General features: G+C 45.0%; 1 protein-coding gene across 1 annotated transcript in view; it reads left to right on the forward strand.

Annotated features, from left to right (window-relative positions):
- Positions 1 to 13,701, forward strand: part of LOC140122877 (uncharacterized) — a 113,517-nt gene that overhangs the window by 65,233 nt on the left and 34,583 nt on the right. The window lies entirely within an intron of this gene.

A 13,701-nucleotide genomic window follows, 5' to 3' on the forward strand; every position in this document is an offset into this window, starting at 1 on the left:
CAAAATTGCAAGGCTTCGTAGAATGTGTTTGCGCCCCGTACTTGCAGAAAAATATAGAGCAAGCTCTTTTTCCCGTGGACAGCATGGTACAATGACACATGTTGTGTTCACCATACCATAGGTGTCTATGGGGACAGATATTGTACGGGCAGATACACATCCCCATAACGTTCGTGTAAAAGAGGCCCAAGGATGCTGTCACATGTTTGCGTTTTGAGAATATAATACTATAATACTGTGTACAAGAATATAACTACTATAATATTGCCCCCTATGTACAAGAATATAACTACATTAATACTGCCCCCTATGTACAAGAATATAACTGCTATAATACTGCCCCCTATGTACAAGAATATAACTACTATAATACTGCCCCCTATGTACAAGAATATAACTATAATACTGCCCCCTGTGTACACGAATATAACTACTATAATACTGCCCCCTATGTACACGAATATAACTACTATAATACTGCCCCCTATGTACAGGAATATAACTACTATAATACTGCCCCCTGTGTACAAGAATATAACTACTATAATACTGCCCCCTATGTACAAGAATATAACTACTATAATACTGCCCCCTATGTACAAGACTATAACTACTATAATACTGCCCCTATGTACAAGAATACAACTACTATAATACTGCCCCCTGTGTACAAGAATACAACTACTATAATACTGCCCCCTGTGTACAAGACTATAACTACTATAATACTGCCCCCTATGTACAAGAATATAACTACTATAATACTGCCCCCTATGTACAAGAATATAACTACTATAATACTGCCCCCTGTGTACAGGAATATAACTACTATAATACTGCCCCCTATGAACAAGAATATAACTACTATAATACTGCCCCCTATATACAGGAATATAACTACTATAATACTGCCCCTATGTACAGGAATATAACTACTATAATACTGCCCCCTATGTACAAGAATATAACTACTATAATACTGCCCCCTATGTACAAGAATATAACTACTATAATAATGCCCCTATGTACAAGAATATAACTACTGTAATACTGCCCCCTATGTACAAGAATATAGCTACTATAATACTGCCCCCTATGTACAGGAATATAACTACTATAATACTGCCCTCTATGTACAAGAATATAACTACTATAATACTGCCCCCTATGTACAAGAATATAACTACTATACTACTGCCCCCTATGTACAAGAATATAACTATAATACTGCCCCCTATGTACAGGAATTATAACTACTATAATACTGCCCCCTATGTACAGGAATATAGCTACTATAATCCTGCCCCCTGTGTACAAGAATATAACTACTATAATACTGCCCCCTATGTACAAGAATATAACTACTATAATACTGCCCCCTATGTACAAGAATATAACTACTATAATACTGTCTCCTATGTACAGGAATATAACTACTATAATACTGTCCCCTATGTACAGGAATAAAACTACTATAATACTGCCCCCTATGTACAGGGTTATAATCACTATAATACTGCCCCTATGTCCAGGGATATAACCACTATAATACTGCCCCCTATTTACAGGGATATAACTACTATAATACTGCCCCCTATGTACAAGAATATAACTACTATAATACTGCCCCCTATGTACAGGAGTTATAGCTACTATAATACTGCCCCCTATGTACAGGAATTATAACTACTATAATACTGCCCCCTATGTACAGGAATTATAACTACTATAATACTGCCCCCTATGTACAGGAATATAGCTATTATAATACTGCCCCCTGTGTACAAGACTATAACTCTTATAATACTGCCCCCTATGTACAAGAATATAACTACTATAATACTGCCCCCTATGTACAAGACTATAACTACTATAATACTGCCCCCTATGTACAAGAATATAACTACTATAATACTGCCCCTATGTACAAGAATATAACTACTATAATACTGCCCCCTATGTACAAGAATATAACTACTATAATACTGCCCCCTATGTACAAGAATATAACTACTATAATACTGCCCCCTGTGTACAAGACTATAACTACTATAATACTGCCCCCTATGTACAAGAATATAACTACTATAATACTGCCCCCTATGTACAGGAATATAACTACTATAATACTGCCCCCTATGTACAGGAATATAACTACTATAATACTGCCCCCTATGTACAATAATATAACTACTATAATACTGCCCCCTATGTACAAGAATATAACGACTATAATACTGCCCGCTATGTACAGGAATATAACTACTATAATACTGCCCCTATGTACAGGAATATAACTACTATAATACTGCCCCCTATGTACAAGAATATAACTACTATAATACTGCCCCCTATGTACAGGAATATAACTACTATAATACTGCCCCCTATGTACAGGAATATAACTACTATAATACTGCCCCCTATGTACAAGAATATAACTACTATAATACTGCCCCCTATGTACAAGAATATAACTACTATAATACCGCCGCCTATGTACAAGAATATAACTACTATAATACCGCCGCCTATGTACAAGAATATAACTACTATAATACTGCCCCCTATGTACAAGAATATAACTATTATAATACTGCCCCCTATGTACAGGAATATAACTACTATAATACTGCCCCCTATGTACAGGAATATAACTACTATAATACTGCCCCCTATGTACAAGAATATAACTACTATAGGAATACAATATGCATAACACAAATATCTGCACCACCACTGCAGGAGTGGTGTGTAAGATATGGCATTACACAAAGGACTGCTGCAACCTGTAGCCCTGTACATTACAAAGTTCTGCCCTGTGTACTAGAATACAACAATGTTACACCTGTGCGCTTCACATAGAGGGAATGGCAGCAGTCCTGTCATAACATAGGAGGTCAGGCTGCAGGAGACCATTGTAAAATATGGACCTATGGGGTGCAGCAGACCTTCCACAGGAATTATGCTGCTACCTTGTGTGAAGCAGAAAGTGACATTTAGCAACTCACAGGTGATGATCTGCTCCATCAGGTATGGAAGTGCATAAAGATTCTCCAGGCCATCACTTGTCGATGAAGAATTCACACTCGGCTGTAGTTGGCTCCTTGCATCACCTCTGTGATCCTAAAGACACTACAGTCACTTACACTATAGGGTCACCTGAATAACACCGTGCTCCTAAATTATATAATATATACCCCTCACACCACAACTGACCACACTGTGCCCTAGGATGTGTGTACTAAATTAATAATTATATTTACATTGCCCCTTTTAATTTGCTATAATACATTCAGCTCCCAACTACATTAAAATAACTACAATCTACATGAAAAATGATATATACTGTACTGTGAATACAGAATTATATTCTGTAATGTTTCCAGTGGCACATTGTAATAGATTATGTGTAGAGATGAGCGAACACTAAAATGCTCGGGTACTCGTTATTCGAGACGAACTTTTCCCGATGCTCGAGTGCTCGTCTCGAATAACGAACCCCATTGAAGTCAATGGGAGACTCGAGCATTTTTCAAGGGGACCAAGGCTCTGCACAGGGAAGCTTGGCCAAACACCTGGGAACCTCAGAAAAGGATGGAAACACCACGGAAATGGACAGGAAACAGCAGGGGCAGCATGCATGGATGCCTCTGAGGCTGCTTAAACGCACCATTATGCCAAAATTATGGGCAACAGCATGGCCATGACAGAGTGACAGAATGAAGCTAGATAGCATCTAAAACATGCAATAATTGACCCTGACACTATAGGGGACGGCATGCAGAGGCAGCGGCAGCAGGCTAGAGAGTGTCATGGCGACATACCCTAAATGGACTCAGGCTTCAAACCAATGGGTGGCAGAGAGGAACCAAAGGAGGTGAGCAAGAAGTGCTCAAATAATATCGGTACATGATAAAAGTTTGCCAGTATATTTTGTGGATTACACAGCAGGGTGGCGACAAAGTTAACATGGAAGCCATGAAAACAACCCAAAATTCTGCCTGACACAGCTCGTTTGATAAGGGGACCATGTATGGAGGCAGTGAACTAGTAGTAGATTAAAGGTGCTGCAGTTAAAACTATGTTAGTTGGATCTTGGCATGGAGCTGGCGCTCCGCTGCCAGGCGAGCTTTCGCCAATCCAAGCCCCTGTCTCTAGGCTACTCCCCAAACAGCACTTCTAAGAACCTTTTGTATAAGATCAAGTGTAGTAGCGTTCTTATAAGTTTAGGATATGCCGGGTGAGGGGAATGTAAACAGATGCGCAAGAAGCGCATGATGCGCATGGAGCTGGCGCTCCGCTGCCAGGCGAGCTTTCGCAAATCCAAGCCCCTGTCTCTAGGCTACTCCCCAAACAGCACTTTTGTATAAGATCAAGTGTAGTAGCGTTCTTATAAGTTTAGGATATGGCGGGTGAGGGGAATGTAAACAGATGCGCAAGAAGCGCTGAAATAATATCCCTAAATGGTAAAAGTTTGCAAGTATATTTTGTGGATTACACAGCAGGGTGGCGACAAAGTTAACAACTTTGATGTGGAATCCATGAAAACAACCCAAATTTCTGCCTGACACACCTCGTTTGATAAAGGGACGATGTATGGAGGCAGCTATATGGACGACTTTTGGAGGTAGGAATGGAGACAACGTGTGGAGGCTGCTATGGAGACAATTTAATTTGGATAGTGCCTGTATGTGGCAGTCCCAAACATTTTTCAAACCAGAGGAGCAGGTAGGTGGCCCTCCAGTAAAATGGGATAGATTGAGTGCCTGTATGTGGCAGTCCCAAAAATTGTTCAAACCAGAGGAGCAGGTAGGTGGCCCTCCAGTAAAATGGAATAGATTGAGTGCCTGTATGTGGCAGTCCCAAAAATTGTTCAAACCAGAGGAGCAGGTAGGTGGCCCTGCAGTAAAATGGAATAGATTGAGTGCCTGTATGTGGCAGTCCCAAAAATGTTTCAAACCAGAGGAGCAGGTAGGTGGCCCTCCAGTAAAATGGGATAGATTGAGTGCCTGTATGTGGCAGTCCCAAAAATGTTTCAAACCAGAGGAGCAGGTAGGTGGCCCTCCAGTAAAATGGGATAGATTGAGTGCCTGTATGTGGCAGTCCCAAAAATGTTTCAAACCAGAGGAGCAGGTAGGTGGCCCTCCAGTAAAATGGAATAGATTGAGTGCCTGTATGTGGCAGTCCCAAAAATTCTTCAAACCAGAGGAGCAGGTAGGTGGCCCTCCAGTAAAATGGGATAGATTGAGTGCCTGTATGTGGCAGTCCCAAAAATGTTTCAAACCAGAGGAGCAGGTAGGTGGCCCTCCAGTAAAATGGAATAGATTGAGTGCCTGTATGTGGCAGTCCCAAAAATTCTTCAAACCAGAGGAGCAGGTAGGTGGCCCTCCAGTAAAATGGAATAGATTGAGTGCCTGTATGTGGCAGTCCCAAAAATTGTTCAAACCAGAGGACCGGGTAGGTGGCCCTCCAGAAAAATGGAATAGATTGAGTGCCTGTATGTGGCACTCACAAAAATTGTTTCAAACAGAGGACCGGGTAGGTGGCCCTCCAGAAAAATTAAATGCATGAAGTATAGCAAGAGCCAGTGGGCCCTGTCAAAAAATAGCCATTTTCCTCTGCTTTACTGTACAAAGAGGAGGAGAAGGAGGAAAATGAGGAGGAGGAGGAGCAGTGGATCAATTATTCAGGTTGAGCTTCCTTCACCTGGTGGAGATTGGAAATTCTGAGAAATCCAGCCTTTATTCATTTTAATAAGCGTCAGCCTGTCAGCGCTGTCAGTCGACAGGCGTGTACGCTTATCGGTGATGATGCCACCAGCTGCACTGAAAACCCGCTCGGACAAGACGCTAGCGGCAGGGCAGGCAAGAACCTCCAAGGCGTACAGCGCCAGTTCGTGCCACATGTCCAGCTTTGAAACCCAGTAGTTGTAGGGAGCTGTGTGATCATTTAGGACGATGGTATGGTCAGCTACGTACTCCCTCACCATCTTTCTGTAAAGATCAGCCCTACTCTGCCGAGACTGGGGACAGGTGACAGTGTCTTGCTGGGGTGACATAAAGCTGGCAAAAGCCTTGTAAAGCGTACCCTTGCCAGTGCTGGACAAGCTGCCTGCTCGCCTACTCTCCCTCGCTACTTGTCCCGCAGAACTACGCACTCTGCCGCTAGCGCTGTCAGAAGGGAAATACTGTTTCAGCTTGTGCACCAGGGCCTGCTGGTATTCATGCATTCTCACACTCCTTTCCTCTGCAGGGATGAGAGTGGCAAGATTTTGCTTGTACCGTGGGTCCAGGAGAGTGAACACCCAGTAATCGGTGCTGGAATAAATTCTTTGAACGCGAGGGTCACGGGATAGGCAGCCTAGCATGAAATCTGCCATATGCGCCAGAGTACCAACGCGTAAGAATTCACTCCCCTCACTGGCCTGACTGTCCATTTCCTCCTCCTCCAACTCCTCCAACTCCTCTTCTTCTGCCCATACACGCTGAACAGTGAAGGACTCAACAATGGTCCCCTCTTGTGTCTCGCCAACATTCTCCTCCTCTTCCTCCTCATCCTCCTCCACCTCCACCTCCTCCGATATGCGCTGAGAAACAGACCTCAGGGTGCTTTGGCTATCAACAAGGGAATATTCTTCCCCCGTCTCTTGTGACGAGCGCAAAGCTTCCGACTTCATGCTGACCAGAGAGTTTTTCAACAGGCCAAGCAGCGGGATGGTGAGGCTGATGATGGCGGCATCGCCACTGACCATCTGTGTTGACTCCTCAAAGTTACTCAGCACCTGACAGATATCAGACATCCACGTCCACTCCTCATTGTAGACTTGAGGAAGCTGACTGACCTGACTACCAGTTCTGGTGGAAGTTGACATCTGGCAGTCTACAATCGCTCTGCGCTGCTGGTAAACTCTGGATAACATGGTCAGTGTTGAATTCCACCTCGTGGGCACGTCGCACAACAGTCGGTGAGCGGGCAGTTGGAGGCGGCGCTGCGCTGCCCTGAGAGTGGCAGCATCTGGGCTGGACTTCCTGAAATGCGCACAGATGCGGCGCACCTTCGTGAGCAAATCAGACAGATTGGGGTATGTCTTGAGGAAACGCTGCACTATCAGATTTAACACATGGGCCAGGCATGGCACATGTGTCAGTCTGCCGAGTTGCAGAGCCGCCACCAGGTTACGGCCGTTGTCACACACAACCATTCCCGGCTTGAGGTTCAGCGGTGCCAGCCACAGTTCAGTCTGCGCCGTGATGCCCTGTAATAGCTCTTGGGCGGTGTGCCTTTTGTCGCCTAGGCTCAGCAGTTTGAGCACCGCCTGCTGTCGCTTAGCGACGGCACTGCTGCTGTGCCTAGAGCTACCGACTGATGGCGCCGTGCCCACGGATGGTAGTTCGGAGGAGGAGGTGGAGGAGGGGTGGGAGGAGGAGGAGGCATAGTAGGCCTGAAACACCTGGACCGAGGTAGGCCCCGCAATCCTCGGCGTCGGCAGTATATGAGCAGCCCCAGGGTCAGTCTCGGTCCCAGCCTCCACCAAGTTAACCCAATGTGCCGTCAGCGATATATAGTGGCCCTGCCCGGCAGCACTCGTCCACGTGTCCGTGGTCAGGTGGACCTTGTCAGAAACGGCGTTGGTCAGGGCACGGATGATGTTGTCTGACACGTGCTGGTGCAGGGCTGGGACGGCACATCGGGAAAAGTAGTGGCGGCTGGGGACCGAATACCGAGGGGCGGCCGCCGCCATGAGGTTGCGAAAGGCCTCGGTCTCTACTAGCCTATAGGGCAGCATCTCCAGGCTAAGCAATCTGGAGATGTGCACATTAAGGGCTTGGGCGTGCGGGTGGGTTGCACTATATTTGCGTTTCCGCTCCAGCGTCTGGGGTATGGAGAGCTGAACGCTGGTGGATGCTGTGGAGGATCGTGGAGGCGACGATGGGGTTTTTGGGCCAGGGTCCTGGGCAGGGGGCTGACTAGCAGCTGACACAGGGGAAGGAGCAGTGGTGTGCACGGCCGGAGGTGAACGGGCTTGTTGCCACTGAGTGGGGTGCTTAGCATTCATATGCCTGCGCATACTGGTGGTAGTTAAGCTAGTAGTGGTGGAACCCCTGCTGAGCCTGGTTTGGCAAATGTTGCACACCACAGTCCGTCGGTCATCCGGTGTTTCCTTAAAGAACCTCCACACTTCTGAAGATCTAGCCCTCGCCGCAAGAGCCCTCACCACGGGAGCTTCACTAGTTGACAGTGGCGCTGATGCACCAGCTCTGGCCCTGCCTCTCCGTCTGGCCCCACCACTGCCTCTTCCAACCTGTTCAGGTCGAGGACTCTCCTCCGTCTCAGAAGCACTGTGTTCACCCGGCCTCTCAACCCAGCTTGGGTCTGTCACCTCATCATCCTCCGATCCCTCAGTCTGCTCCCCCCTCGGACTTCCTGCCCTGACAACAACTTCCCCACTGTCTGACAACCGTGTCTCCTCATCGTCGGACACCTCTTTACACACTTCCACTACGTCAAGAAGGTCATCATCACCCACAGACTGTGACTGGTGGAAAACCTGGGCATCGGAAAATTGCTCAGCAGCAACCGGACAAGTGGTTTGTGACTGTGGGAAGGGTCCAGAAAACAGTTCCTCAGAGTATGCCGGTTCAAATGGCAAATTTTCCTGGGAGGGGGCAGACTGGGGGGGAGGAGGCTGAGGTGCAGGAGCTGGAGGAGTGGGGATTTCGGTGACATGGGTGGACTGCGTGGAAGACTGACTGGTGGTGGACAAATTGCTCGAAGCATTGTCAGCAATCCACGACATCACCTGTTCGCACTGTTCTGGCCTCAACAGTGCTCTACCACGAGTCCCAGTAACTTCAGACATGAACCTAGGGAGTGTAGCTCTGCGGCGTTCCCCTGCTCCCTCATCAGCAGGTGGTGTCTCACCCCGCCCAGGACCACGGCCTCTGACCCCTGCAGTAGTTGGACGCCCACGTCCCCGCCCTCGTCCTCTACCCCTAGCCCTGGGGTTAAACATTTTTAAAATGAGAGTTATAACTTTTTTTTTTTTTTTACTTTTTTTTTTTTTTTTGTGTGTTTTTTTTGTGTTTTTTGTTTTTTTTTGTGTTTTTTGTTTTTTTTTGAGTTTTTAGAACCAAACAATCCTATCCTATTGCTATGGCTATTTTCTAGCCAAGTATCAAAGGAAGCACACTACTATGCCAGATGAGATGACACTGAGTTATTGCCTAATAGAAATCCAACCCCTACTGAATTTTGCCACTTCAGCCTTTGCTATGGATATGTGCGCCACTAAGCGCAGAACACAGCGGTCGCAAGTCTCACTACAAATTGCTCAGAATTGGCAAGTACATGCACTGCAGAAACTACAGCCACCAGCAGATCAACCAGAAATCAAATATATAGAACGCTACTGTAGGCTTCAAGAAGCTATTTGTATTCTCCTATGGCTATTTTCTAGCCAAGTATCAAAGGAAGCACACTACTATGCCAGATGAGATGACACTGAGTTATTGCCTAATAGAAATCCAACCCCTACTGAATTTTGCCACTTCAGCCTTTGCTATGGATATGTGCGCCACTAAGCGCAGAACACAGCGGTCGCAAGTCTCACTACAAATTGCTCAGAATTGGCAAGTACATGCACTGCAGAAACTACAGCCACCAGCAGATCAACCAGAAATCAAATATATAGAACGCTACTGTAGGCTTCAAGAAGCTATTTGTATTCTCCTATGGCTATTTTCTAGCCAAGTATCAAAGGAAGCACACTACTATGCCAGATGAGATGACACTGAGTTATTGCCTAATAGAAATCCAACCCCTACTGAATTTTCCCACTTCAGCCTTTGCTATGGATATGTGCGCCACTAAGCGCAGAACACAGCGGTCGCAAGTCTCACTACAAATTGCTCAGAATTGGCAAGTACATGCACTGCAGAAACTACAGCCACCAGCAGATCAACCAGAAATCAAATATATAGAACGCTACTGTAGGCTTCAAGAAGCTATTTGTATTCTCCTATGGCTATTTTCTAGCCAAGTATCAAAGGAAGCACACTACTATGCCAGATGAGATGACACTGAGTTATTGCCTAATAGAAATCCAACCCCTACTGAATTTTCCCACTTCAGCCTTTGCTATGGATATGTGCGCCACTAAGCGCAGAACACAGCGGTCGCAAGTCTCACTACAAATTGCTCAGAATTGGCAAGTACATGCACTGCAGAAACTACAGCCACCAGCAGATCAACCAGAAATCAAATATATAGAACGCTACTGTAGGCTTCAAGAAGCTATTTGTATTCTCCTATGGCTATTTTCTAGCCAAGTATCAAAGGAAGCACACTACTATGCCAGATGAGATGACACTGAGTTATTGCCTAATAGAAATCCAACCCCTACTGAATTTTCCCACTTCAGCCTTTGCTATGGATATGTGCGCCACTAAGCGCAGAACACAGCGGTCGCAAGTCTCACTACAAATTGCTCAGAATTGGCAAGTACATGCACTGCAGAAACTACAGCCACCAGCAGATCAACCAGAAATCAAATATATAGAACGCTACTGTAGGCTTCAAGAAGCTATTTGTATTCTCCTATGGCTATTTTCTAGCCAAGTATCAAAGGAAGCACACTACTATGCCAGATGAGATGACACTGAGTTATTGCCTAATAGAAATCCAACCCCTACTGAATTTTCCCACTTCAGCCTTTGCTATGGATATGTGCGCCACTAAGCGCAGAACACAGCGGTCGCAAGTCTCACTACAAATTGCTCAGAATTGGCAAGTACATGCACTGCAGAAACTACAGCCACCAGCAGATCAACCAGAAATCAAATATATAGAACGCTACTGTAGGCTTCAAGAAGCTATTTGTATTCTCCTATGGCTATTTTCTAGCCAAGTATCAAAGGAAGCACACTACTATGCCAGATGAGATGACACTGAGTTATTGCCTAATAGAAATCCAACCCCTACTGAATTTTCCCACTTCGGTCTTTGCTATGGATATGTGTGCCACTAAGAGCTAAACACAACGGTAGCAAGTCCCCCTGCTAATTCCTCACAAAATGGTAAAAGATGCAAATTAAAATAAAAAAAGTAGAACGTTATTGTAGCCCTAAGAAGGGCTGTTGGGTTCTTTGAGAATCACTCCTGCCTAACAGTAAGCTAATAGAACACCCTAACGCTTTCCCTGACCAGCAGCAGCTCTCTCCCTAGCGGCATCCAGAGACAGAATGATCCGAGCAGCGCGGCCAGCGGCTAGTCTATCCCAGGGTCACCTGATCTGGCCAGCCAACCACTGCTATCGACGTGTAAGGGTACCACGTCATGCTGGGTGGAGTGCAGAGTCTCCTGGCTTGTGATTGGCTCTGTTTCTGGCCGCCAAAAAGCAAAACGGCGGGAGCTGCCATTTTCTCGAGCGGGCAAAGTATTCGTCCGAGCAACGAGCAGTTTCGAGTACCCTAATGCTCGACCGAGCATCAAGCTCGGACGAGCATGTTCGCTCATCTCTAATTATGTGTTAAATCCACATATACTGCCATACTGTAGTAGGGCAGTGTATTGTAGGATCAATCAGACAACCCAGGGGTGTGAAAAATAGTAAAAAAAAAATGTTATTATAAAAACAACAAAAAAATTTAAATCACAAATCCTCTAGAACTGATATAAAAATAAAAAACAGTAAAAATCATAAACATATTAGGCATCCCTGAATCACAAAATGTCTGATCTATCAAAATATAATAATGGTTATTCTCGGCATTGGACCCAGTAACGCAAAATGGCGGCCAACTGTTCAAAAGCCACTTTTTTGCCATTTTGCAACATAAAAAATGTAATAACAAGTGATCAGCAGGTCATACAGTTCCCAAAATGGTTTCAAAGAAAACATCGGCTCATCTTACAATATTTCACCTCTCACATATCTCCATATACCAAAGTATGAAAAATGTATTTGCGCCAAAACATAGCGAAATAGAGAATTTTCTTTTTGTACAATTTTTGTGTTTTAATTTTTTCAAATTTATTAAAACACAATAAACTAATACCAATACCAATTAATTTGGTATCCCAGTGATCGTACTAAGACGAAGAATAAAGGAAATTGCCTTGAAAACCAAGCTAAGTAGAAAATGCAAATTCTAACACAAATGCGTTTTTTCACCAATTTCACTGCATTTGGGATTTTTTTTTTCCCGCTTCCCAGTACACAGCATGGAATATTAAATATCGTCACTATGAAGTGCAATTTGTTACGCAGAAAACAAGCCGTCACACAGCTCTGTATATGGAAAAATAAAAAAGTTACAGATTTTTAAGTTTGGGAGTGAAAAATGGAATTCAAAAAAATGAAAAAGGGCTGCGGTGTTAAGGAGTTAATAACAATAGATCTAGTGACAACCTAATACTACACAACAACAATAAAGTGCTCACTTTAATTAGTATTTGAATAATTAGTGCTCAGCCCTCCTAATAATAATCTAATGTAGTTTTACTTACAAATAGTGAGTTCCTCGTCTGCCCCAGCAGTGCCCCCTCCCCCACCTACACTTAAAGTCTCACAGGGATAGATAACCTCTGCTGCCCAATTGTTTATGTTATTTAATACATTACCCTCCTGCCTTTAAAGCTGCTGTCACCTCTGGCCTTCTCCACACTGTTAATGTTACTGGAGTCCTTGGCCCTATCATTCACTCTACAGCTGGGGGCGGCCGGGCCCGCGCTTCGGAGCGCAGCACACATCGTAAGTGCCGACACTCCTCCACGCTACACAGGTCGCGCAGTGACGTCACTAGCGCGACCTGTGTAGCTGATATACGTCCTCCCTTGCTTGGAGGGATCGATGCTCTGCAGTCAGAGGACTGTCACTCACAGTTAACTGTTCAAGGACTGGACCGGGTATCCTCAGTTGCGAGCCGGCGCCATGTCACTGAGCTGTTTTTCACATGAGTGGGAGCGATGCAGAGCTGTCACTCATGTCTCACAGCTTGGCTGACAGGAAGCATCGGCGCCAGTGTGCGGCGCGGAAGCATATAAAACTACAGGACCCGATACTTAATGTCTGTGCCGGCAGACATAGTCAGCTGGTGGTGGCCCCCTGGGGGGGGCAAGGTGGTGGGGGCCCCGGGGCTCGAGCCCCGGGAGCCCCGCCTATGATCCGGCCCTGTTTGCATCCCATCAAGTGGTATTCAGGTGAGCACCCAATTTGGGGTTTTACAATGGGATAACTTTCTGAGATTACCCGATTATGTTTTTATGTTTTGATTATCTTTGAGACATGCAGAGGGAAGGGGGTTTCCTCTGTTGCCCCCATTGCCCCTAGTGACAAGATCATGATCGTGGGGTGCTGTTTGGTTGCTTTAACACCTTGTGCTGTAACAATGGCTTCTGAGACTGACATCTATGGCAGCCTATTAATCTAATCTTATAGGCTTTCCAGGGTTACAGTAGTATTGCCATGTATTATAAAAGCGCTCATGGTAAGTCCACTAGTGGGACATTTTGAAAAAAGTAAATAATGTTAAAAATTTTAAAAATAAATAAAAAGGAAGTCAAAAAATAAAATAGCATTTCCCTTACATAAACATATCTGAATAAAGTCCCACATAATGAGAATTATTGCATTAGTAAAAAGGCAGACTAAAATAAAATGCTATTACTAATATTTTGCCTATACAATGAAAATATTTT

This window comes from Engystomops pustulosus, chromosome 3 (genome assembly GCF_040894005.1).
Source record: "Engystomops pustulosus chromosome 3, aEngPut4.maternal, whole genome shotgun sequence".
In the NCBI taxonomy this organism is placed as follows: domain Eukaryota; kingdom Metazoa; phylum Chordata; class Amphibia; order Anura; family Leptodactylidae; genus Engystomops; species Engystomops pustulosus.